The sequence below is a fragment of the Canis aureus genome, chromosome 27 (assembly GCF_053574225.1).
Source record: "Canis aureus isolate CA01 chromosome 27, VMU_Caureus_v.1.0, whole genome shotgun sequence".
Lineage (NCBI taxonomy): Eukaryota > Metazoa > Chordata > Mammalia > Carnivora > Canidae > Canis > Canis aureus.
Window position 1 is genome coordinate 29084540 of NC_135637.1, and position 27992 is coordinate 29112531.

General features: G+C 45.6%; 1 long non-coding RNA gene and 1 gene segment (V, D, J or C); one reads left to right on the top strand and one right to left on the bottom strand.

The window, feature by feature from the left end:
* LOC144299095 (immunoglobulin lambda variable 8-61-like) overlaps window positions 1–27992 on the top strand; it is a 343361-nt gene that overhangs the window by 160469 nt on the left and 154900 nt on the right.
* Window positions 7195–10166, bottom strand: LOC144299530 (uncharacterized). The gene is made up of 3 exons (XR_013366235.1): window positions 9686–10166; window positions 8150–8286; window positions 7195–7541 (listed from the first exon to the last, which is right to left on the bottom strand). It is a non-coding gene; the product is annotated as an uncharacterized LOC144299530 (long non-coding RNA).

Genomic DNA, 27992 nt, shown 5'->3' on the forward strand with positions numbered 1-27992 from the left:
CTGTAACTACAGTCTTTGGGATAAACTTTAATTTATCTGCTATAAAGATGGTACCCCTGTTTTCTTTTGAGGATCATTTGATTGGTAAATGGTTCTCCAACCTTTTATTTTCAGGCTGCAGGTGTCTTTATGTCTACAATGAGTGTCTTGTAGACAGCAATTAGATGGATCTTGCTTTTTTATCCAGTCTGAAACCCTGCGCCTTTTGATGGGGTCATTAAGCCCATTCACGTTCAGAGTTACTATTGAAAGGTATGAATTTAGTGTCATCATGATACCTATTCAGTCCCTGTTCTTGTGGATTGTTTCCTTGAACTTCCTCTTTCTTTTTCAGTGTCCCCTTTAATATTTCTTACAGAGTTGGTTTGCTGGTCACATATTCTTTCAATTTCTTCTTATTTTGGAGGCTCTTTATCTCTCCTTCTAATCTAAATGAGAGTCTTGCTTGATAGAGTATTCTTGGCTGCATGTTCTTCTCATTTAGAACCCTGAATATATCCTGCTAGCCCTTTCTGGCCTGATAGGTCTCTGGAGATATCTCCACTTAACCTAATACTTCTCCCCATAAAGGTTAGGGGTTTCTTGTCTCTTGCTGCTTTAAGGATTTTCCCTTTACCTTTGCAATTTGCAAGTTTCCCTATTGAATTTTGAGGTGTTGAATTTTGATTTTATTTTTATGATATTAGGGTGGAATCTTTCTATCTCCTGGATGTGAATGCCTGTTTCCCTCCCAATGTTAGGGAAGTTCTCAGATACGTTTTGTTCAAAGACACCTTCTGCTCCTCTATCCTTTTCGTCGTCCCCTGGATCCCCAATTAAACGTTGATTTTTCTTTCTGAGGCTGTTGTTTATTTCACTTAACCTTTCCTCATGATCATTTAATTGTTTTGTCTTTTTTTTATCAGCTTCCTTCCTTGCCATCAACTTGTCTTCTATGTCACTCACTCCTTCTTCGACGTCGTTAACCCTTGTCATTAGGACCTCCAGTTTGGATTGCATCTCATTTAATTGATTTTTAATTTCAGCCTGATTAGATCAAAATTATGCAGTCATGTAGTCTCTTGAATCCTTTATGCTTTTTTTTCCAGAGCCACCAATAGTTTTATAATTGTGCTACTGAATTAGCTTTCTGACATTGAATTGTAATCCAAATTACAGAATTTTGATTACGATTTTGTTGTCAATAAGTCAATTGGAAAAGAACAAATATTATATGGTCTTATTCATTTGGGCAATACAAAACTTAGTGAAAGGGAATAAAGGGAAAGGCGAGACAATGAGTGAAAATATTAGTGAGGGTGACAAAACATGAGAGATACCTAACTCTGAGAAATGAACAAGGGGTAGTGGAAGGGGATTTGGGAGGGAGTATGGGTGACTGGCTGATGGGCATTTAGGGGGGCACTTGGCGGGATGAGCACTGGGTGTTATGCTATATGTTGGCAAATTGAACCGCAACAAACAAATTTAAAAGGAACAAATTGTGATTCATCATATAGGCAAGAGAAAAACCAAGAACCATATGATCCTCTCATTAGATGCAGAGAAAGCATTTGACAAAATACAGCATCCATTCCTGATCAAAACTCTTCAGAGTGCAAAGATAAAGGGAACATTCCTCAACATCTTAAAAGCCATCGATGAAAAGCCCACTGCAAATATAATTATCAACAGGAAAGAACTGGGAGCCTTTCCCCTAAGATCAGGAACAAGACAGGGATGTCCACTCTCACCACTGCTATTCAACATAGTACTTGAAGACCTAGCCTCAGCAATCAGACAACAAAAAGACATTAAAGGCATTGAAATTGGCAAAGAAGAAATCAAACTCTCCCTCTTCGCCGATGACATGATACTCTACATAGAAAACCCAAAAGCCTCTACCCCAAGATTGATAGAAGTCATACAGCAATTTGGTAGCATGGCAGGATACAAAATCAATGCCCAGAAATCAATGGCATTTCTAGACACTAACAATGAGACTGAAGAAAGAGAAATTAAGGAGTCAATCCCATTTACAATTGCACCCAAAAGCCTAAGATACCTAGGAATAAACCTCACCAAAGACGTAAAGGATCTATACCCTATAAATTATAGAACACTTCTGAAAGAAATTGAGGAAGACACAAAGAGATGGAAAAATATTCCATGCTCATGGATTGGCAGAATTAATATTGTGAAAGTGTCTCTGTTACCCAGGGAAATTTGCACGTTTAATGCAATCCCTATCAAAATACCATAGACTTTCTTCAGAGAGTTAGAGCAAATTATTTTAAGATTTGTGTGGAATCAGAAAAGACCCCGAATAGCCAGGGGAATTTTACAAAAGAAAACCATATCTGGGGGAATCACAATGACAGATTTCAGGTTGTACTACAAAGCTGTAGTCATCAAGACAGTGTGGTACTGGCACAAAAACAGACACATAGATCAGTGGAACAGAATAGAGAACCCAGAAGTGGACCCTGAACTTTATGGTCAACTAATATTTGAAAAAGGAGGAAAGACTATCCACTGGAAGAAAGACAGTCTCTTCAATAGATGGAGCCTCAGTGTCCATCAAAAGATGAAGGGATAAAGAAGGTGTGGTTTATGTATACAATGGAATATTACTCAGCCATTAGAAATGACAAATATCCACCATTTGCTTCAACGTGGATGGAACTGGAGGGTATTATGCTGAGTGAAGTAAGTCAATCGGAGAAGGACAAACATTATATGTTCTCATTCATTTGGGGAATATAAATAATAGTGAAAGGGAATATAAGGGAAGGGAGAAGAAATGTGTGGGAAATATCAGAGAGTGAGACAGAACATAAAGACTCCGAACTCTGGGAAATGAACTAGGGGTGGTGGAAGGAGAGGATGGTGGGGGGTGGGGGTGAATGGGTGATGGGCACTGAGGGGGGCACTTGACCGGATGAGCACTGGGTGTTATTCTGTATGTTGGAAAACTGAACACCAATAAAAAATAAATTTATTATTAAAAAAAACAAAAAACAAAAAACAAAACAAAATACCATGGGCCTTCTTCAGAGAGTTAGAACAAATTATTTTAAGATTTGTGTGGAATCAGAAAAGACCCTGAATAGCCAGGGGAATTTTAAAAAAGAAAACCATAGCGGGGGCATCACAATGCCAGATTTCAGGTTGTACTACAAAGCTGTGGTCTTTAAGACAGTGTGGTACTGGCACAAAAAAAGACACATAGGTCAATGGAACAGAATAGAGAACCCAGAAGTGGACCGTCAACTGTATGGGCAACTAATATTCTATAAAGGAGGAAAGACTACCCACTGGAAGAAAGACAGTCTCTTCAATAGATGGTGCTGGGAAAATTGGACATCCACATGCAGAAGAATGAAACTAGACCACTCTCTTTCACCATACACAAAGATAAACTCAAAATGGATGAAAGATCTACATGTGAGACAAGAATCCATCAAAATCCTAGAGGAGAATACAGGCAACACCCTTTTTGAACTCAGCCACCGTACCTTCTTGCAAGATACATCCACGAAGGCAAAAGAAACAAAAGCAAAAATGAACTATTGGGACTTCATCAAGATAAGAAGCTTTTGCACAGCAAAGGATACAGTCAACAAAACTAAAAAACAACCGACAGAATGGGAGAAGATATTTGCAAATGACGTATCAGATAAAGTGCTAGTTTCCATGATCTATAAAGAACTTATTAAACTCAACACCAAAGAAACAAACAATCCAATCATGAAATGAGCAAAAGGCATGAAGAGAAATCTCACAGAGGAAGACATAGACATTGCCAACATGCACATTAGAAAATGCTCTGAGGGATCCCTGGGTGGCGCAGCGGTTTGGCCCCTGCCTTTGGCCCAGGGCGCGATCCTGGAGACCCGGGATCGAATCCCACATCGGGCTCCCGGTGCATGGAGCCTGCTTCTCCCTCTGCCTGTGTTTCTGCCTCTCTCTCTCTCTCTCTCTCTGTGACTGTCATAAATAAATAAAAAAAATATTAAAAAAAAAAAAGAAAATGCTCTGAATCACTTGCCATCAGGGAAATACAAATCAAAACCACAATGAGATACCACCTCACACCAGTGAGAATGGGGAAAATTAACAAGGCAGGAAACCACAAAGGTTGGAGAGGATGTGGAGAAAAGGGAACCCTCTTACACTGTTGGTGGGAATGTGAAATGGTGCAGTCGCTCTGGAAAACTGTGTGGAGGTTCCTCAGAGTGTTAAAAATAGACCTTCCCTACGACCCAGCAATTGCACTGTTGGGGATTTACCCCAAAGATATAGATGCAATGAATCGCTCGGACACCTGCACCCTGATGTTTATAGCAGCAATGTTCACAATAGCGAAACAGTGGAAGGAGCCTCGGTGTCCATCAAAAGATGAATGGATAAAGAAGATGTGGTTTATGTATACAATGCAATACTACTCAGCCATTAGAAATAACAAATACCCACGATTTGCTTCAACGTGGATGGAACTGGAGGGTATTATGCTGAGTGAAATTAGACAATTGAAGGACAAACATTATATTCTCATTCATTTGGGGAATAAAAATAATAATTAAAGGCAATATAAGGGAAGGGAGGAAAAATGTGTGGGAAATATCAGAAAGGGAGACAGAACATAAGGACTCCTAACTCTGGGAAAGAACTAGGGGTGGTGGAAGGGGGAGGAGGGCTGGGGGTGGGGGTGAATGGGTGACAGGCACTGAGGGGGGCACTTGACAGGATGAGCACTGGGTATTATTCTCTATGGTGGCGTATTGATCACCAATAAAAAATAAATTTATTATTAAGAAAAACACTATTATCATTGGGCAAAATAAATGGCACATTTGTGTTTACCCTTCAGCATAACAACTGAAAGGCCGGTGACTCCCACATGAGATTCTAGAAAAAGCTGAAGGACACATAGTGCCATGCTGGATGCCACTTGCCAGGGGACAGTTTACAGGCTTTTGTTATTTACCCTGTTTGAATGTCCTGTAAGGGTTCTTCAAGACATCAGAATAAAATGAACATATTCTAGGATTGAAAATGCTCCATGATTCAAAGATCACAGTTTGGTAAAAATTTGCAAGATATGTAATAGATCACATCCTTAGATTCAGATAGACTTTGTGATATAAGAAAATGATTTAATCATATAGACTCAACATTTACTGGTGAATAATATTATCTTTTTTCTCTATAGTCATAGGTTTCTCTGAGTAAAGTGGGTGTTTGTGCATAACTGTGTCATATATTTCTTGTTGGGATTTTGTGCCAGGTTTTATCATTTGCTCCTTTTGTTATTTCCCCACCTTAATTTCTCATTGGGTATTTTCTATATCCTGGCAAGACCAGTATTTATTTTAAATTCCTACTCAGATATTTTGACTACCTGGTTATCCCTGAACAGAAATTTGCATTTCCTCAAAGTCACATGCAAATATAACTGTATGAACTCAGGGAGTATTCCCAGATTTCATGTTTGAACTTTCTTTCTTTTAAGATTTCATTTATTTATAAAAGTCGGAGGGAGAGAGAGAGAGAGAGAGAGAGAGAGAGAGAGGCAGAGACACAGGCAGAGAGAGAAGCAGGCTCCATGCAGGGATCCTGATGTGGGACTGGGTCCTGGGACTGCAAGAGCACACCCTGAGCCGAAGCCAGACACTCATCTGATGAGCCACCCAGGCATCCCTTGTTGGAACTTTCGTAAGGAATCCAGGATCTTCAGTAAGAATCCAATATCTTCAGAATATAATGCAGTAGTAAACATGTTTCTCCTAGGCATGCTTTCCTTATCTCCCTTTGATTTTCTCAGATCCAGTTCAGGATTCTTTGCAACATTTAGTTCTGAAGTCTCCTTAAGCATCTCTCACTGTGACACTTTTTCAGACTCTTCTTGATTTGGTGACTTTGTCCACACTTTATGAGGGGAGATCATTCCTAACATCCCACAGTGCTAACTGCATGCACCTGTTACTTGAAAGCTCTATACTGGGATGTGTCCCTTCTTCCACCATTTATTCATTTCTTCAAACAGTTAACAATAAGGATCATGGACAGCTATTTTAGACTTTGAAATTCTGTCTGTGACCAAGGTGGTTGTTAACATACGGGCTATGGTTGTGTCCTCAGTCACACAAGAGTCAGATTTTATGGCATGAGATGTGGGTATGAGCCTGACTGTCTTGGCGCCATTTTCAATTGAGACATCTTATTGTGAGATCTTAGAAATTACAGTCAAGACTACCCCTGGTTCCTGGCTCCTGAAACCATCATCAATTCTTAAGTGACAAGAGCACTGGGAGCATCTTTGTTTGAATGAAGGCACTCTGTGTGGGCTCCTGGGTGGCTCCCTAGAGAGATGGGGCTGGTCCCTAGAGAGATCAAGCCCTGGTATGAGGCTGGGAAAATACACCTGTGTAGCCTCATCCTTGAGAAAGAGGGAATGAGATCCAAGAGGGTAGGCACATCCATTCCAGGAGCGTGATACATCCCAACTTCACAGGCAGAGAAGCTACTACACATAAGTCACTCCCAGATTTAGCCCTAGGTGTCTCTCCACCTGGCTGTTCACCTATCTCATTTATCAGATCCTTTAATGGACTGGCAAACAGAAGAAAGAGTTTCCCAGAGTTCTGTGAGCTGCTCTACAAAGTTAATCAAATCTGAGGAGGGAATCATGAGAACTCCTGATTCTTACCCAAGTTGGACAGAAGGTAAGCTATTCCTTCCTGTTGGGATCAAAGAAGGTAGCCGTGTCCAGGGACTGAGCTCTGATCCTGTGCATGTGACACAATCTCTGGACAGAGAAATTAAGTGCTGCATTGACATACATTGTAGAACACCCAGTAGGTACCACATCCCACAGAATTTCTGGTTTTGGAGAAAAGAAGAAAAAAGAGAAAACAAAACAAAACCTAAAAAAAACGTAGGATTTAAGACAATCGTATGAAGCAAATGGTGGGTATTTGTCATTTCTAATGGCTGAGTAATATTCCATTGTATACATAAAGAGAGAAGAAATGTGTGGGAAATATCAGAAAGGGAGACAGAACATAAAGACTCTTAACTCTGGGAAAGAACTAGGGGTGGTGGAAGGGGAGGAGGGTGCGGGTGGGGGTGAATGGGTGACAGGCACTGAGGGGGGCACTTGACAGGATGAGCACTGGGTGTTATTCTGTATGTTGGTAAATTGAACACCAATAAAAAATACATTTATTATTTAAAAAAAGACAATAGTATGATATGTGAAACATGTAGTGTGTGTAGTAAAGGAGAGACAAGAGGAGGAAGTCCGAGATTTTTGTTTTTAAAGTCTTTGTTGGGATTCCTGGGTGGATCGGTGGATGAGCATCTGCCTTTGTCTCAGGGCATGATCCTTGGGCCCTTGGATCCAGTCCCACATCGTGCTCCCTGCAGGGACACTGCTTCTCCCTCTTCCTGTACCCTACCTCTCTTTTCGTGTTACTCAGGGTGCAGGTGAATCTGGCTTTAGTGCCTGGAGACACAGAGATGGGGGTGGCTGGGTAGCAGAGGCTGGGACAGGGTACCTACAAACACGGACATGCATGAGTGACAGAGCATTTTGCCAGAAGCTTCTCAGTTGTGGGGGCTGTTAACATCTTGGAAGCTCCCCCAGAAGTCAGATTTTGTCTCTACCTGACCAAAGAGACAGGAACAGGAGGACAGGTACCTACCCCATGTTGCTGAAGACCCTGCCACCACAGTGGGACTGGCCTGTCCCAGGAGTGTCATATCTCACTGCTGACCCAGAGAAATGAAAGTGCTTTTTATGCAACTTTGCACCTTCTGCCCGACTCTCAGACTCTACTTGATTACTGATTCAGGATCAGAGGTAGGACCTGAGGACAAAAAGGCTGAGAACAGGCTCTGTTCAGAGTGGGAAACAGGGATGGGTGGAGGAAGCAGCTGTGGGAACCCCACAGGACACTGCCCAGGAGTCTCTGCCAGGCCCTGAGGGCACCAGGGTGCTGGGGTCTCAGCCTCTGCCCAACCCTGAGGTCCAGGGCCTCCCCCAGCTGGGAGGGTCTCCCTGCTGGACCCAGGAGATGCACAGTGCCACCTGCTGGTTACATGTCCCACTCAGGGTCCTCAGTGTCCTGAGGTTAACATCCAGAGTTGTGTCACCAGCACTCACCTGTGACATGAAAGACTGTATGAAGCAGCATGTGGGGTCTGATGCAAGGAACATGGATACACTGTCTGTGGCTGAGAGATTCCCACATGGAGGGAACAGTCATCCAGCTATAATCACTCCTGTGATTGTGGGAATGTCTACAAAATAAAAGTCATGCAAAAGACTAAGCCTATCCCACCTGTGGGACATTTCGGGAGTTCCTCATTGGAGCGCCTTTCAAGTTCATCTCAAGAGAGGAGTAACCGTGTCCTGCACAAAGGGTCATAGAAGAGAAAATCAAAGCAGGGCATAAGGATCCTCAAACCAGGATGGAAGGCAGTGATTTCACAGAAGCACCAGCACCTGGTGACATTTGGGTCATCTCCCCGGTGAGATCCCCTCATTTGGGGATCTCCTCCCTGGATGGGTGGGCAGAGAGGACAGGGCAAGACTGAAGATATCAAGTTGTCAGGGCAGAGCAACTGAGGTAGGGACACAGCAGGTGGGGATGCAAGCAGATGTGCTCCCAGGGGCCTTTCAGGCCTGTGCAGCAGGAGGAAGGCAGGGAGAGAAGGAGGAAGAGGATTGTGTGAACCAGGGTCTCTACTATGACAGGCCCCTGAGAGGGTGCTGCTGCTGTCAGTGCAGGGGAGCCTCAGGCAGGGAGAGGATTCTCTGTTCATGAAGGAGTAGAAGATCTGGGGAAGGAGCACAAACACTGAATTCCTAGCTCAGAAATGGGGGCCCCAGACCTTGAGCAGCAGGAGCAAGGCCCATGGCCTGAGGCTGGTGTGCAGGCCTGGTGAGCAGGCCCCAGGGTGGGTGTGACCGGGAAGGGGGGACAGTAGCCTGGGACAGACCCAGAGCCTCCTCCCCAGGTGCAGCAGGGGGACAGGAGTCCTGGAGGCAGTGTCCCTGAAACCCCACGGGAATGTGCAGGCAAGGCTGAGGGGAGTGAGCATTTGTTAGGGGGATGTTTGCAGACCTTCTCACCCCAGGGGGAGGAGAATTCAGGGAGGAGCATGAGTTGAATGTCCAAGGTCAGGCTGCAGTACCTGGGACAGTGGGCACAATGAAGTGGGGGTGGAGAGGAACCCTAACTTCTGCACCCACCTGCACATCCCCAGGACCTCAAGCACAGGGAGGCAGAGCTGGGGGCTCTCTTTCATCCCTTCTGCAACTGGGAGGAGGAGAATATATCCTGGTCAACAATTCCGCCCCAAATTCCTCTCCCTGATTTTGGTCATGGAGGGGCCCTGGAGGATCCTCCTGAGCTGTGGGGGCCTGGAGCTGACAGCAGGTGGGCCCTGGACCTAGACACACGCAGGAACTGCCTTCTAGGGCCAGCACCCCATGGACCCCAGGGGAAGAGCCCCAGTCCCCTGCTGCCCCAGCCTGGGTACCCCCTGACTGATGAGGGGACAGGAACCCAGAGCAGAGCCCCCTGCCTCCCGTGCTCTGGGTCCTGACCCCTTCTGCATGGAAGACAGGCCATAACCAAGTCACACCCAGCCTTCCTAAGGCTGCACCTCATGAACCCAAATGGCTCAGAATCACCTGCTGTGGCTCCTCCCTGGGGACTGTCTCCAACTGTCCCCACTGCTCCGCTGCTTCTCCAGGATCAGAGTGAGGCTCAGGGTCAGCACAATCCCCAGGGCAGGGAGCACATGGACAAGGACATCAGGGATGCTGACCCCATGGACTCCACTAGGGTCCCTGAAGCCTGGTCTCTCTCTGTGTCTCACCCCAGCTCCTTCTCTGTCAGCGGAGCCTCTGTCCACACTCCTGGTGGGGAGGCCACAGGCTCGCTCTGTCTCTATGATCTCCTCTGTCTGTGGCCCCAGGTGTGTGCTATAATTACAGGTTTATAGATGACGAAGCTCTATTTTTCAAAGTTTCCTCTGTTGTAGCTGAAGGACCTCTTGCAGTCATCACCAGATCCACAAGGGCAGATCCGACCTTGACATTGGTTATGGAGAGGCTGAGACCCTCACTACACAAGACCTTCTGTTCCTGAAGGGACAACGCTGGATCCCACCCTCTGTGACCACGGTGGTCGTGGTTCAATTCCAGGCACGGCTCTGACACATCACAATTCCTGACCCCCCCGCCCTGGGGACACACTCTGACATCTGGAGTAAGGGGCTCATGTGAAGTTTCTTTACTCCCTTTTCTAACTGCCTGTTCAAACTCCCTCAGAACCCCTCCCTCCTATCTTCCCCCTTTCAAGGACAGGGGGTCACATCTCCTTGAGCAGTGGATGGGATGATGTCACCCTGTCAGCTCCATCATGGATCCCAGACTCCTAGATGACCTTCTCTGTCTGTACAACGTTGCTGTCGCTCTGGGGTAGAGTTTACTGAGCTGTGACAACACAGCAGTGGTGTGGCCGCCCTCAATGGGCCCTGTAGGAGAGTGACATCACCAGGAATGCAGTCACCTCACACACTCACCCTCCTCCTTCCTCCCCCTGCTGTCAATACCTGGCCTCCTTAGGACCTCTAGATTCCCACCTCTTCCAAAATACAATGAGATTCCAATGATGTGGAGTGTAGCCTGTGGTATGTTCTTCCAAAGAAATGTGCAGTTAATACTTATGCATATTTTAGGACTTGAGAACTTATTTTCTTTAAATATTGACTAATATCACCCTCTATTAATATACATCATGTTTGAGGACATCTTCATTACATCAAGTCTGATCATTTTATAAACAGCTGGTATAAAAATCAGTGTGTAAATTTTTTTTTATTGCTTTCATGGTTGCTGATTATGCATAAAGTTTCCATAAACAAGCACATGGTGGTTTTTCTCTGGAAAGCTTTTTTTATACCTTTTATAATTTTGATTGTGGCATTGATTTATGTGATCCATGCAATCAACAAATAATAAGGAAAACTAGTCATTTGGTTGAAGCTAAGGCAATAATGATCCCAGCTGCAAAAAGATGTGACATGTGCATCAGCAGAACAGGGATGGGGCTGAAGGACCATGATAGCTTCATGACCTAAGGGTGTTTCATTTACTGAGAAATCAGAAGATGAAAAGTGAATGTACACTAGCCTAAAAGAACCTGTCCCTGATCCTGAGGACAAAACTGTCTCTTTCATTTGACACCTTCTGTGTACAATGGGCTACTCTGAGTGACTCTGAGGTCAGAGACGTGAAGGAGTCTCCATTCCCAGGAGGGTCCCCCAGATGCACCTGGGTCTAGGGTATCAACTGAAGAATGAGCAGAAACCCAGGGGGAGCCTAAGCAGGCAGCTGCTGGGGTGCTCACTCATATGCAGATGGGTAAGTGGGTCTTTGTCTCACTTCCCCACAGACCTGGAGCACTGTGAGAGCACTGAGACTGCTGTCCCAGGATGAGCAGTAATAATCAGCCTCATCCTCAGCCTGGAACCCAGAGATTGTCAGAGTGTCTGTGCTGCCTGACCTGGAGCCAGAGAATCGATTGGGGACCCCTGAGGGTTGGTTACTACTACCATATATGAGGGTTCTTGGGCGTGTTCCCAGGAGCCGTTGGTACCAGATCACATAACCTCTACCGATGTTGGAGCTGCTTCCAGTGCAGGAGATGGTGACCCTCTGGCCCAGGGACCTGAACACTGAGGGAGGCTGAGTCAGCACAGACTGGGTCCAGAACCCTGCAAGAGGCAGAGACACAGAGAGGGTGATGCTGGATACAAGAGGAAGATGCAGGACCCCACATGCCCTCCAAGAGCCCCTCCTCTGTCCCACATCCAGTCACCTGTGCAGTGAGCCAGGAGGGTGAGGAGGAGAGGGGACCAGCCCATGGTGGAGGTCATCACTGATCCTGTCTTCAGTGGCCCCTCAGCTGAGCAGAGCCTCCCCTCGTCTCTCCCTTCCCCTCTTCATCCTCTGAGAGAGGGAGGATGGGGTCCCTCCCATCCAAATGAGATCTGGGGTCTCTCCCATCCAAATGAGACCCCAGATCTCTGACCCCTCCCTGGCCCTGGGTCAGGTCCCTCTGCTTAGGATGTCAGGGGGGTAAGTAGGGGAGGGGCTATGTGGGGCTGGGGTGTGGTTAGGGAGGTCCCAACTGTGAGACCTGAGAAGAGGCCACAGTCAGTGCTAGGTGGTGTTCCCAGCTCTGATCAAGCCTGACACCTCATAAATATGCCTCAATCACCTTCTGGCATCCTGACACCACCTCACCCTGCATGACCTGGGGATCAGTTGGCCATAGGACTCAGGTCCTGTCCCCAGATCTCTACCCACTCTCCTCCTATGATCAGGACATGTATCCACGCACATGGTCTCCCACCTTGCAGCATAGATTTTAGGCTACACTCTCATTTCTCTGTGTGAGGGACGCCTGGGTTGCTCACTGGTTAAGCGTCCGTCTTTGTCTCAGGTCATGATCCTGGAGTCCTGGGATCAAGTCCCACAACCGGCTTCCTGCAAGAAGCCTGCTGCTCCATCTCCCTATTTCTCTGCACTTGTAGTTGGATGAATGTTCTTTTTTAGAAATCCTTCCCAAATACACTGATTAAGTCTCACTGACGATGTCACTGTGAAGATGTAGGTGGAATCACTAGGACATTGTTTTCAGATCTGTGTGGACTGCATGGAGAATAACGATGGAAGTTGCAGTTAAAACCTCAGTGCAGTTGCACCTGGTGGCTCAGTGATTGAGCATCTGCCAATGGCTCAGGTCATGATTCTAGGGTCTTGGGATCGAGACCTACATCAGGTTCCCTGAGGGGACCATGCTTCACCCTCTGACTGTGTCTCTGCCTCTCTCTCTCTATGTGTCTAATGAATAAGTAAATAAAATGTTTTTTAAAAAAGGAATGACTTTGGCTTTCATTTAAATAGACATTTAAAAACATTTTATAAAATCATTTGTCTCTTTTTTTAACCTTATGATTATATCATGCGTCTGATCGTGCAGGTAGGAAAGCCTGAAGTAGTGCCCATGAGCCCCCATGAGGACCCAGTTGTATGAACTTTACAGCCATCTGAATGGGGAATTCGCAAATATAGACCAGCTTCTATGATGAGCAATTCAGGGTCCAACTACAATCTGGGGTGGGCACAGCTGGGGCCTGGGTCCAGCATGTCAGGACAGAGCAATTACTCATTCAGCCATGCATGAGTAGGAGAATAATGTTCTTTTTGTTTGTTTGTTTATTTATTGGAGTTCGATTTGCCAACATATACACCTAGTGCTCATCCCAACAAGTGCCCCCCTCAGTGCCTATCACCCAATCACCCCTATCCCCCACCCACCTCCCTTTCCACTACCCCTTGTTCATATCCCAGAGTTAGGAGTCTCTCATGTTTTGTCATCCTCACTGATATTTTCACTCATTTTCTCTCCTTTCCCTTTATTGCCTTTCAGTAATTTTTATATTCCCTAAATGAATGAGACCATATAATATTTGTCCTTCTCTGATTGACTTATTTCACTCAACATAATGAAGATCTATTGGCAAAAGCCACCTGGACCCAGAGTTTCTATCATAGGTCACCTGTGAGTGGTGGAGAGTGGAGATGAAGGAACCATGTCCCTGAGGTCACAGACTCTGTGGTCCTGACTTGGAAAGATTATTTAGCAGAGGTCCAGCCTAGCTTACGTGTCCCTGTTGAGACTCAGGGAGTGACAGCCCAGCCCTGAGAGCATAGGGAGTGTGAGTCCCACATCCCCAGGGGCCTTGATCTCTGGTGGAGCAGCCCTGAGGCTGGGGTCCCAGAATCAATGTACTGATCAGCCTCAGGTGCCGATTGGATCCCAGAAATGGTGAGGGGCAGAGCTACCCGTGGGGACGGAGACTCTCCCTAGGAATCCTGAGGATCAGCTTTGTCCCAAGGAACAGGTATTCAGAGCACATGCTGGCTACCCAGGTCACAGCACCTCAATAACTTGAGTTCCCTGTTACTAGGGATTGTGTCTTCTGGAGATTGTGACACCAAGGACACCAGGTGAGCACAGATTAGTCTAACATTTGAATGGATGGAGAAGCCCAAAAACACGGGAGATTGCCCTTTATCTCAGGTCCTGGTACCCAGATTTCAAGGCCTGTGTCTCAAAGCCCTTCTCCCTGACAGAGGATCGATCCAGGCAGTGAGGACTCAAATGAGAACAGCTCTGAATCAGACGTGCAGGTGCTGCCGAGTGACAGAAACAGGAAGGAGAATGTAGGGTGTCACATGCAGCCCCAATTTCTGGTCATTCTTCCCCACAGATGGACCCTAGGGACTGGGAACTTCAGCAAGATCATTTCTGATTTTCTCTGAAATCCTGAGGTGGAGACAGAGTTCAGACCTGAAGAACCGGAGGGAGAGACAAGCCTGAGGGACAGGAGCGCAGAGGGGAGAAGAGGAGGGAGGGTGTGGGGATGTTGTCAGGGAGAGTCTGCAGGAGCTTGTCCAAATTCACGTGTGTCTGGTTCAGAGAGAGGAGACCGTCCAGGACCAGGTTATTGACAGTGCATCAGCCATGGGTACATCAGGAGTGACAAAGGTCACACTTCATGGAATGAGATGATAGAACTGACTGTGGATGAATATTTGCTGGGCAGCAAGTTCAGTTGCAGAAACAGTATTTATCCCTGTCCATCTTCTCCAGACCCCAAGGGGGTGTGCAGCTGGACTCTGACCTCTCATTTCTTCCTATCTTCCTCGGATGTCCTATGACGTGTCACCTTGCAGGCATATCCTTAGTTTTTCTCTTTCATCTTCTGAAACATGACCTTTGGGGCAGCTGGGTGCCTCAGTGATTGAGCATCTGTCTTTGGCTCAGATTGTGATCCCAGGTCCAGGGATGGAGTCCTGCATCAGGTTCCCTGCAGGGAACCTGTTTCTCCCTCTGCCTATGTCTCTGCCTCTCTCTCCATGTCGCTCATAAATAAATAAATAAAAAGAATATTAAAAAGAACCCAGACCTTCCTACATATATGTGCCCCTGCATGTATCTCTGGGTAAGATTCTCTGAAAAGTAGCTCCGGACCATGTCTGTGGGTCCAGAGGTCTTTGTCTCACATCCTCCGTATCTGAGACACTGTGAGTATTGGGAGCTGTTCCCACTGCCATGGTCTGTAGCACAGTGACAGTCAGCCTCATTCTCAGGCTGCAGGCCAGAGATGAGCAGGAGCCCTGCATTGGCCGAGGCTTCCTTTTAGCCAGAGAAGAGGCTGGGGACCCCAGGGCCCTGGTGAGTCTCAGTAGACCATCAGCAGGTACTCAGGAGGCCTCTTGCATGCTGGAACCAGCATATGGCCACCGCTGCAGCTGCTGCTCAGGGTGCAGGTGAGTCTGGCTGTTGTTCCCAGGGATGCAGAGAGGGAGGGCGGCTGGGTCAGCACAGGCTGGGACGGGAAACCTGCAGACACATTCACGGGTGATGGATCAGGGGCCAGACTGAATTTCCTCAAACCTCTAAGCTAGACCAGCTGACGTAGGCTGACAGTGGCTCTGTGTCCCTGAGGTCAGTCCTGACCTGTGCACTGACAGAGTAGAAAGAACATTAAAGATCTGGTCCCCTCTGTGGCCTGGGCTGCCCCAGATCTCCTCATCTCCCCCCTCTGCCACAGGAGAGCCTGTCCTTGCATATGGGCTCCACCCACTGACTGCCCAGCCCCTCCCTGGGCCCTGATCCTGGAGCTCTGCTCACACCACACACTGAGGAGGATGGAGGTGGCTTCAGCCCTGGGGAGAGCCCTGGATGGAAGCACCTGCTGGGACCACACACAGGTCCTCAGAGGAGACTGCCAGGCCAGAGGGGACACAGATGATGAGTCCCCATCAGGAAGCTCATAACCCAGTTCTCAGGCCCAGGCACCCTGAGTGAAGGGTCCTCACTGAGCAGCCCTGTAGGGACCACAGGGCGGTCCCTCAGCGCCCCCTCCTTGTTACAGGACACACACCTCAGCAAGGCCCAAAGCCCTGAGAGCCCAGCTGGTTTCCAGGCTCACCAGTTCCCTCCCCATTGACGTGTCCAGGTCAGATTCTCAGAAGCGGTTCCATCTCTGGGGAATTAGAAGCATGAGTTCCACATGTTCTCACAGAAATGTATTTGTGTTTTAAACTCCCGTTTTTGTTTATTTTTGTGTATTTTTTACTGGAGTTTTGGATTGACTTACTTCACTCAGCAGAATACCCTCCAGTTCCATCCACGTTGAAGCCAATGGTGAGTAATTGTCATATCTAATGGCTGAGGATTATTCCATTGTATACATAAACCACATCTTCTTTATCCATTCAACTTTCAATGGACACCAAGGCTCCTTCCACAGTTTGACTATCGTGGACATTGCTGCTAGAATCATCGGGGTGCAGGTGTCCCAGCGTTTCATTGCATCTGTATCTTTGGGGTAAATCTCCAACAGTGCAATTGCTGGGTCATAGGGCAGATCTATTTTTAACTCTTTGAGGAACCTCCACACGGCTTTCCAGAGTGGCTGCACCATTTCACATTCCCCCAACAGTGCAAGAGTGTTCCCTTTTCTCCACATCCTCTCCAACATTTGTGGTTTCTTGCCTTGTTAATTTTCCCAATTCTCACTGCTGTGAGGTGGTATCTCATTGTGGTTTTGATTTGTATTTCCCTGATGGCAAGTGATGCAGAGCATTTTCTCATGTGCATGTTGGCCATGTCTATGTCTTCCTCTGTGAGAGGAAAGTTTTCAGCTATGATTTGTTCAAATACATATTTTGGACCTCTGTCCCTTTCGGTACTCTCAGGAACCCCAATTAAACGTAGGTTTTTCTTCCTCAGGTTGTCATTTATTTCCCTTAATCTATCCTCATGATCTTAAAATTGTTTGTCTTTTTTTCCTCAGTTTCCCTCTTTGCCATCAACTTGTCTTCTATGTCACTCCCTTGTTCTTCCACCTCGTTAACCCTTGTGGTTAGCACTTCTCGTTTGGATTGTATCTCATTCAATTGATTTTTAATTTCTGCCTGATTAGATCTAAATTCTGCAGTGATGAAGTCTCTTGAGTCCTTTATGCTTTTTTTCTAGAGCCACCAGTAGCTTTATAATAGTGCTTATGAATTGGCTTTCTGACATTGAATAGTAATCCAGATTTTGTAACTCTGTGGGAGAGAAGACTGTTTCTGATTCTTTCTTTTGAGGTGAGGATTTCCTTCTAGTCATTTTGCTCCGTGCAGAGTGGCCAAAACCAAGTTGTATTGGGAAAAGGAGAAATGGAGAGGAGAGAAAGAAGGAAAGAAAGGAGAAAAAAATAAAAGATAAAGGAAGAAAAAAAGAAAAAAAAAGAATAAAAAGAAAAAGGAAAAAAAGGGTGGGGGAAGCAAACAAAGAAATCAAAAAGCAAAAAGAAAACAAAACAAAACAGTGGGGCGTATCTTCTGATTCTTTATACTTTAAGTCCCTTGACTTCCCCTGGAACTTGTCTGTCTAGTTGGTCTTCTGGGGAAGGGGCCTATTGTGCTGATATTCAGGTGTTAGCCCTTGGGGAGCTCCTCTCCCCCTGCCTGGTGAAGCGCTCAGTGGGTGTTGTTTACCCCGTGAGGCCCAAGGAGGAACAACCCCAGTGGCAGCGGCCAGGTCTGAAAACCTGTATACAGCCCCTGCAGTAACTCCGGAGCAGTCAATCTGCAGGGTCTGGAGGCTCCGGGGTGGGCTGCTGAAATGCCCAGCTCTGGGCAGGAGCATCCTTGCTGTCCTGGGCCCTCCTGGCCTCTGCCTGTCCCGGGGGCGGCCAGATCCTGGGCTGTGTCCCGGCGCCCAGTGCTCCCAGGCCTGCACTTTTGGATTCGCGCCCCTGGTGGTGCAGCCCCCTCCGCGGAGCCACTGCCTGAGCCCCTCAGAGCTGCTCCCGCCCCGCAGCACCCTCCACGGAGCCGCCGCCCCAGCCCCTCCGAGCTGCTCTGGTCCTGCCGTGGGCGCTGCAGCCCTTAGGGAGCTTGGCGCACTCTCCCGGGGCGCAGGTGTCTGTTAATGTCCCAGGGAGCCTGAGGGCATCCCCGCCCTCCTGCAGCCCTGCTCTAACTCCTTTAGAGCGCCTTTTTGCCCGCGAAGGTTGTTGTAGCTCCTGCTTCTCTGGGAGGGAGCTTTCCTGTCCTGAGGACACTCGCCCCGGCCTTAGCCCGGCTCCTCGCGGGGCCCCTCTCCCTTGGAGGCCTTTTGTTTCTTTAATTCTTTTTTCCCCGTCTTCCTACCTTGACAGGAGCATGTACTCTTCTCACTGTAGCATTCCAGCTGTTCTGTCTTTAAATCTCAGGCTGAATTCGTAGATTTTCAGGATGATTTGAAGGGTATCTAGGTAATTTAGTGGGGACAGGTGATTTGGGGACCCTACTCTTCCGCCGTCTTGCCCCTCCCTCCGATAATAGGGTTTTTTATTAAGAAAAACAGAATTGACATCCAGGACAGGAAGGTATGGGAAAACCACAGGCAAGTCCAGAGAAGAAAAGATAAGAGAGTTCTTTTATAGAGCAAAGGGTGATTGACTGTGGGAGGGCTGTTATTGATAAAAGGTCCATGGGAGTAAATTGAAATATGGCTTGTCATCGGTTGAGTTGTTACAATTTCTTAATGGCTGGGATGTTGCCAGGGGAGGAAATCTTTCTCTTACTGAGGTAGTAAGGCAGTGACTACAGTAGTGTAGACTTGCAAGGTCTGTCTTCAGGTGGGTCTGCAATTGAGGGTTGTGGGCACAAGTGCCCCCTACTGGTTTCAGAACTCCCATTCAAAGAGATTTTCCTTCTATTAATTTTCACAGACACTGCCATATCAGGACCCCCTCTGAGAGTGAGACTCAACAGAATCATGGGCAGGCCTAAAGGATCCTGGTACCTAGAAATGAGACCTAGTGAGGTCGAGGCACTAACTAGCTCACTCTCAAGGTTTGGGTCGTGGTGAGGTGTGTGCCCTGGCCAGCAGTGGGGGGGCTGTGGGGCTGCTTGTGGTCCCTAAGCAGCTCATTAGTGAAAAGCATTCAAAGGATCCTGGGCCTTGGAGCCTGGCACAGTGCTCCCTGATGGGACTCAGCAGCTGTGTCCCCTCTGGACTGACACAGTCCCCTGAGCAGGTACCTGTGTGTAGTCTCAGTGGGTTCTTCCTCCCAACAGCTCTCCACAGGGCTGAAGCCACCTACATCCTCCTCAGTGAGTGTTGTGAGCTGATCTAGCACCAGGGGCTGAACAGTCACGGAATGGAGCCCATTTTCATGGACAGCCCCTCCTGTGGCAGAGGGTGAAGGAAAAATGGAGCCTGGGGCAGCCTAGACCACTGCAGGGACCTTGGGGACGTATCATCATGGCCTGGACTCCTGTCCTCTTTGTGCTCCACTCTCATTGCACAGGTAGGGACGGGCTTACCTCAGAGACCAGCCTGCATCGCCCCTGTGGTTCAGAGCCTAGATATAATTTACTCTGAATCTAGCTAATATTTATGTGTGTCTGTGTCTACAGGTTCCCTGTCACAGGCTGTGAGGACACACTCCTCCTTCCTCTCTGCACCTTTGGGATCATCAACCAGACTCACCTGCATCCTTCCCAGGGCCTGAATGTTGGCAGGTACTGAACATACTGGACAAGGAGAATCAAGGAGACATCAGGAGTTCCCTCAGATCCAGATAAGTGCCAGGGCACGGGGTTCTCAGCCACTTCTATGGATCTAATGATGCCTCAGGCAATGCAGGTCTCCTGCTCATGTCTGGGCTGCAGCCTGAGGACGAGGCTGACTATGACTATGCTGCACATTGTGGGGTGGGAGCAGCTCCCGATACTCACAGGGTCTCAGATAGGGAGGACATGAGACAAATCCTCAGGACCCAAGGATCTTGTCTCTGAGCCTCCTTTCAGAGCTTTCTCTCCAAGAAAATTACCTGGAGAGACAAAGCAGGGTGGTCTCTTCTGCACTGTGATCCATCATTCCACAGGAAAGAGAAACAGTCCTGTGATGCATATGAAGTAAGAAAACTGGGACATCCCAGGAGACACAGGCAGATGAGGTATCAGCATCTAGTGGCACATCGCCACTCAGTGTGGAGAAGAAGAACAGGGACAACTACTGTTTGCAACTGACCATGTGGATCCAAACAGTGTTGCACAATCAGCTCTATCATCTCATCCCATAAACTGTGACCCTGCGTCACTACTGATGTATCCACAGTTGAGACATTGACCTTAACCCTGGTCACAGACACAGTCTCCTCTCTCTAAACCAGCTCTGTGTTCAGATCCTCCATATTGGACCAGATCCTGCAGATTCTCCCTGCCAAAATCCCCAAGCCCTCCCTCGTCTTCTCCTCTCTGCTCCCCTGTCCCTCAGGCTTTGGTCTCTCCCTCTGGCTCTTCAGGTCTGAGCTATGTCTCTAAGCCATTATTGTAGAGAAAATCAAAATGATCTTTCTGTAGTTTCCAGTCTTCAGGGTCCCTCTCTAGGGAAGACAATGACCAGAAAATGGAGTTGCATGCAACCCCTCAATTCTCCTTCCTGCTCTAAGATCTAGGCTCCATTTTCTGGTACCCAGCACTCCTAATCAGTCTTAATTTTTTAAGAGGTTTCTTTATTTTATATATAGAGAGATCCTGCAGTGGCAGGGAGGGAGGTGGGGGAAAGCAGAGAAAGAAGGAGACTGGAGAAGGACAAATATTATATGGTCTCATTCATTTGGGGAATATAAAAAATAGTGAAAGGGAATAAAGGGGAAAGGAGAAAAAATGAGTGGGAAATATCAGAAAGGGAGACAGAACATGAGAGACTCCTAACTCTGGGAAATGAACAAGGAATGGTGGAAAGGGAGGTGGGTGGGGGGTGGGGGTGACTGAGTGACAGGCACTGAGGGGGGCACTTGATGGGGTGATCAGTGGATGTTATGCTATATGTTGGCAAATTGAACTCCAATTAAAAAAAAAGGTAAAATTAAAAAAAAATGAATGGGTAGCTGAAATCTGCCTCCAAGGCATACATACTTCTAAAAAAATAAAAGGAGCCTGGGCTCAGTGCAGAGCTCTGTGCGGGGCTGGAGCTCATCATCTGGAGATAAGGACCCCAGGCAAAATAAGAGCTGATGCTCAACCACCTGCACCACATAGGTGCATGTTCCCTCTCTTTAAAATGAAAGAAGAGTTATTACATTTCCCTGAAAAGGATATGTTTATCTACTTTTAGGCATTTGCACATGGGATGTAATGATTTTTACCTACTTCAGAATTATCCGATGCCCTCACACATGGGGAACCATGGAGGAATCCATAGACAAAGGTTTGACTGGATATTTTAAAATATGCCATTATTTTTCTTGTTCTCCAAATTCTCATTCTGAAGGATTCTCTGGACACTAGATCCACCATGGAAACATTTTTTACCATAGACAAAGTCCCAGGCTGTAGCGTTTTTTCACACAGAGACACAAAACTATCAGCAATGTATTTTCTCATTCCCTGAAAGACCCCTTGGAGCTCAGGGGATATTGGTCTGGCTGGGATGTGGGGTCCAAAGGAGAAGGCTGTGTGCTCACCCTTGCCTTGTGTTCCAGTCACCTGGAAACCCTAGAACTGTAGGTTTCATGTCTGCAGTCATAAAAAATGGACATTTTTTTTGTCACTGAACAAGTCCTACACTCCTGAATCAGTGGATTCTTAACATGTTTGATCTCATAGGAGTCCTCTTTGCTAAAATAAGTATTTCTAATAAAAATCTTTGAGACATTTATCTCTAAACGTAGGAACAGGATCCTGAAGAATTACAAGAAAATCTCCATGGAGAACCATCCCATGCTTCAAAGTCATTAGAAGGAAGAGTCACATAGCCTGCTTCTCTCTCTCTCTCTCTCTCTCTCACACACACACACACACACACACAACATGCACACACACACACACACTCACGCAAAGTTCTTTCCTCTGCCTGAGTGAATAGTATCCTCGACTCTGCAGTTTGCACGCTTAGCTCTCCCTCCAGAGCCAACCTGTGCTCACGCAGTCATCCTCAGATATATAATCTCCAGGAGACAGAAGTTTCTTCAACAGGGAACACTGGTGACACCTACTATGACTGGAGTCCTGTCACCGGGGCTGCCTGGATGTGCACAGAGTCGCTCCTCTGGGAAGAGGTTGATGCCCAGGATTCCCAGGGGGAATCTCTGTCCTCATGGGTAACTCAGCTGCTGAGCATCTCTGGGCTCCAGTCAGTGCCTGAGACTGATCAGTACATTGATTCTGGGACCCCAGCCTCAGCGGTGCTCCACCAGAACTTCAGGCCCCTGGGGACATGGAACACTCCCTCCCTGTGTTATTTGCCTGGAATTTCACTCCCCCAGTCACTCAACTTCCACCTCCAACCGAGCTGAACTCTGATGGAAAGTCTTGTGCCCCAACGCAGGGCCACAGAACCTGTGAGCTCAGGGCAATTGTTCGCCTCAGCACCAACGCTCTTCCAATCACATGTGGGATGTTTGAAAGAAACTTCTGTGTCTATGTGGCCTTGTGTAGGAGAAATTCATGCCTGTAGTCATAGGGACTTAGTAATAACTGTTCTATCCTGAACATGCTGGACACAAGTTGCAGGGACTCGAGCTGTGCCCACCCCAGAGAGTCTGTCTCCAAATCCCTTTGTCCTAGAAGCTGTCTGTGGTTGGTAAATTTGTCAGTAGGATGGTTCTCAGTTCATACTTATTATAAAGTTACTGGTGACTCTAGGAAAAAGCATAAAGGACTCAAGAGACTTCATCACTGCAGAATTTAGATCTAATAAGACAGAAATTAAAAATCAATTGAATGAGATATGATCCAAACGAGAAGTCCTAACCACGAGGGTTAACGAGGTGGAAGAACGAGGGAGTGACATAGAAGACAAGTTGATGGCAAAGAGGGAAACTGAGGAAAAAAGAGACAATTAAAAGACCATGAGGATAGATTAAGGGAAATAAGTGACAGCCTGAGGAAGAAAAACCTACATTTAATTGGGGTTCCTAAGGGCGCTGAAAGGGACAGAGGTCCAGAATATTTATTTGAACAAATCATAGCTGAAAGCTTTCCTAATCTGGGAAGGAAAACAGACATTCAGATCCAGGAAATAGGGAGATCCCCCCCTAAAATCAATAAAAACCGTTCATCACTTCAACACTTAATAGTTAAGCTTGCAAATTCCAAAGAAAAAGAGAAGATCCTTAAAGCAGCAAGAGACAAGAAATCCCTGACTTTTATGGGAAGGAGTATTAGGGTAACAGCAAACCTCTCCACAGAGACCTGGCAGGCCAGAAAGGGCTGGCAGGATATATTCAGGATCCTAAATGAGAAAAACATGCACCAATAATATTTTATCCAGCAAGGCTCTCATTCAGAATGGAAGGAGAGAAAGAGAGCTTCCAAGACAGGCAGAAACTGAAAGAATACACCTTAAAATTTCTTGCAGAGCTGGTATGGAGGTCACATATTCTTTCATTTCTGCAAGAAATTTTAAGGGGGACTCTTAAAATTCCCCTTAAAGAAGAAGTCCAGTGGAACAATCCACAAAAACAAGGACTGAATAGAGATCATGATGATACTAAACCCATATCTTTCCATAGTAACTCTGAAGGTGAACTGGCTTAATGACCCTGTCAAAAGTCACAGGGTTTCAGACTGGATAAAAAAGCAGGACCCATCTATTTGCCGTCTACAAGAGACTCATTTCAGACAGAAGGACACCTACAGCCTGAAAATAGAAAGTTGTAGAACCGTTTACCATTCAAATGGCCCTCAAAAGAAAGCAGGGGTAGCCATCCTTATATCAGATAAACCAAAATTTACCCCGAAGACTGTAGTGAGAGATGAAGAAGGACACTATATCATACTTAAAAGATCTATCCAACAAAAGGACTTAACAATCATCAATATATATGCTCCGAATGTGGGAGCTGCCAAATATATCAATTAATAACCTAAGTTAAGACATACTTAGATAATAATACACTTATACTTGGTGACTTCAATCTAGCGCTTTCTACACTCAATAGGTCTTCTACACAACATCTGCAAAGAAAGGAGAGCTTTAAATGATATACTGGACCAGATGGATTTCACAGATATCTACAGAACTTTACATCCAAACTCAACTGAATACACATTCTTCTCAAGTGCACATGGAAATTTCTTCAGAATACACCACATAAGTGAAGTAAGCCAGTCGGAGAAGGACAAACATTATATGTTCTCATTCCTTTGGGGAATATAAATAATAGTGTAAGGGAATATAAGGGAAGGGGGAAGAAATGTGTGGGAAATATCAGAAAGGGAGACAGAACGTAAAGACTGGTAACTCTGGGAAACGAACTAGGGGTGTTGGAAGGGGAGGAGCGCGGGGGGTGGGAGTGAATGGGTGACGGGCACTGGGGGTTATTCTGTATGTTAGTAAATTGAACACCAATATAAAAAAAATATTAGGCACTGTAAAATGTAAAAAAAATAAAATAAAATAAATGTTTGATAGAATTCCCCTTGGGGGAAAAAAAAAAAGAATACACCACATACTGGATAACAAATCGGGTCTGAACTGATACCGAAAGATTAGGATCATCCCCTGCATATTCTCAGACCATAATTCCTGGAAATTAGAACTAAATCACAACACGAAGTTTGCAAGGACCTCAAACACGTGGAGGTTAAGGAACATCCTGCTAAAAGATGAAAGGTCAACCAAGAAATGAAGGAAGAATTAAAAAGATCCATGGAAACTAATGAGAATGAAGATACAACCGTTTAAAATCTTTGGGATGCAGGAAAAGGAGTCCTGAGGGGGAAATACATGACAATATAAGCATCCATTCAAAAACTGGAAAGAACTAAAATAGAAAAGATAACCTTACACCTAAAGGAACTAGAGAAAAAACAGCAAATAAATCCTACACCCAGCAGAAAAAGACAGTTAATAAAGATTCGGGCAGAACTCAATAAAATTGAGACCAGAAGAACTGTGGAATAGATCAACAAAACAAGGAGTTGGTTCTTTGAAAGAATTAATAAGATAGATAAACCATTAGCCAGCCTTATTAAAAAGAAGAGAGAGAAGACTCAAATTAATAAAATCATGAATGAGAAAGGAGAGATCACTACCAACACCAAGGAAATACAAACAATTTTAAGAACATATTATGAACAGCTATACGCCAATAAATCAGGCAATCTAGAAGAAATGGACGCATTCCTGGAAAGCCACAAACTACCAAACCTGGAACAGGAAGAAATAGAAAACCTGAACAGGTCAATAACCAGGGAGGAAATGGAAGCAGTCATCAAAAACCTCCCAGGACACAAGAGTCCAGGGCCAGATGGCTTCCCAGAGGAATTCTATCAAACGTTTAAAGAAGAAACAATATCTATTCTACTAAAGCTGTTTGGAAAGATAGAAAGAGATGGAGTACTTCCAAATTCGTTCTACGAGGCCAGCATCACCCTAATTCCAAAACCAGACAAAGACCCCACCAAAAAGGAGAATTACAGACCAATATCCCTGATGAACATGGGTGCAAAAATTCTCAACAAGATACTAGCCAATAGGATCCAACAGCACATTAAGAAAATTATTCACCACGACCAAGTAGGATTTATCCCCGGGACACAAGGCTGGTTCAACACTCGTAAAACAATCAATGTGATTCATCATATCAGTAAGAGAAAAACCAAGAACCATATGATCCTCTCATTAGATGCAGAGAAAGCGTTTGACAAAATACAGCATCCATTCCTGATCAAAGCTCTGATTCAGAGTGTAGGGATAGAGGGAACATTCCTCAATATCTTAAAAGCCATCGACGAAAAGCCCACTGCAAATATAATTATCAACAGGAAAGAACTGGGAGCCTTTCCCCTAAGATCAGGAACAAGACAGGGATGTCCACTCTCACCACTGCTATTCAACATAGTACTAGAAGTCCTAGCCTCAGCAATCAGACACCAAAAAGACATTAAAGGCATTCAAATTGGCAAAGAAGTCAAACTGTCCCTCTTCACCGGTGACATGATACTCTACATTGAAACCAAAAAAAACTCCACCCCAAGATTGCTAGAACTCATACAGCAATTTGGCAGCATGGCAGGATACAAAATCAATGCCCAGAAATCAGTGGCATTTCTATACACTAACAATGGATGAGACTGAAGAAAGAGAAATTAAGGAGTCAATCCCATTTACAATTGCAACCAAAAGCATAAGATACCTAGAAATAAACCTAACCAAAGAGGTAAAGGATCTATACCCTAAAACTATAGAACACTTCTTAAAATAATTGAGGAAAACAGAAAGAGATGGAAAAATATTCCATGCTCAAGGATTGGCAGAATTAAAATTGTGAAAATGTCAATGTTACCCAGGGCAATTTACACATTTAATGCCATCCCTATCAAAATACCATGGACTTTCTTCAGAGAGTTAGAACAAATTATTTTAAGATTTGTGTGGAATCAGAAAAGACCCCGAATAGCCAGGGGATTTTAAAAAAGAAAACCATATCTGGGGGCATCACAATGCCAGATTTCAGGTTGTACTACAAAGCTGTGGTCATCAAGACAGTATGGTACTGGCACAAAAACAGACATATAGATGAATGGAACAGAATAGAAAATCCAGAAGTGGACCCTCAATTTATGGTCAACTAATATTCAATAAAGGAGGAAAGCTTCTCCACAGGAAGAAAGACAGTCCCTTCAATAAATGGTGCTGGGAAAATTGGACATCCACATGCAGAAGAATGAAACTAGACCACTCTCTTTCACCATACACAAAGATAAACTGAAAATGGATAAAAGATCTAAATGTGAGACGAGAACCATCAAAATCCTAGAGAAGAACACAGGCAACACCTTTTTTGAACTCGGTCACATTAACTACTTGCAAGATACATGCACGAACGCAATAGAAACAAAAGCAAAAATGAACTCTTGGGACTTCATCAAGATAAGAAGCTTTTGCACATCAAAGGATACAGTCAACAAAACTAGAAGGCAACCTACAGAATGGGAGATGATGCTTGCACATGACGTTTCAGATAATGGGCTATTTCCCAGGATCTATAAAAAAATTATTAAACTCAACACCAAAGAAACAAACAATCCAATCATGAAATGGGCAAAAGACATGAAGAGAAATCTCACAGAGGAAGACATAGACATGGCCAACATGCACATGAGAAAATGCTCTGCATCACTTGCCCTCAGGGAAATACAAATCAAAACCACAATGAGATACCACCTCACACCAGTGAAAATGGGGAAAATTAACAAGGTAGGAAACCACAAATGTTGGAGAGGATGCGAGAAAAGGGAAGCCTCTTACACTGTTGGTGGGAATGTGAACTGGTGCAGCCACTCTGGAAAACTGTATGGAGGCTCATCAAAGAGTTAAAAATAGGCCTGCCCTATGACCAGCAATTGCACTGTTGGGGATTTGCCCCAAAGATACAGATGCAATGAAACGCCGGGACACCTGCACCCTGATGTTTATAACAGCAATGTCCACGATAGCTAAACTGTGGAAGGAGCCTTGGTGTCCATTGAAAGTTGAATGGATAAAGAATATGTGGTTTATGTATACAATGGAATATTACTCAGCCTTAGAAATGACAAATACCCACCATTTGCTTCAACGTGGATGGAACTGGAGGGTATTATGCTGAGTGAAATAAGTCAATCAGAGAAGAACAGACATTCTCATTCATTTGAGGAATATAAATAATAGTGAAAGGGAATATAAGGGAAGGTAGAAGAAATGTGTGGGAAATATCAGAAAGGGAGACAGAACATAAAGATTCCTATGTCTGGGAAACGAACTAGGGGTTGTGGAAGGGGAGGACGGTGGGGGGTGGGGTGAGTAAGTGACGGGCACTGAGAGGAGCACTTGATGGGATGAGCACTGGGTGTTATTCTGTATGTTGTTAAATCGAACACC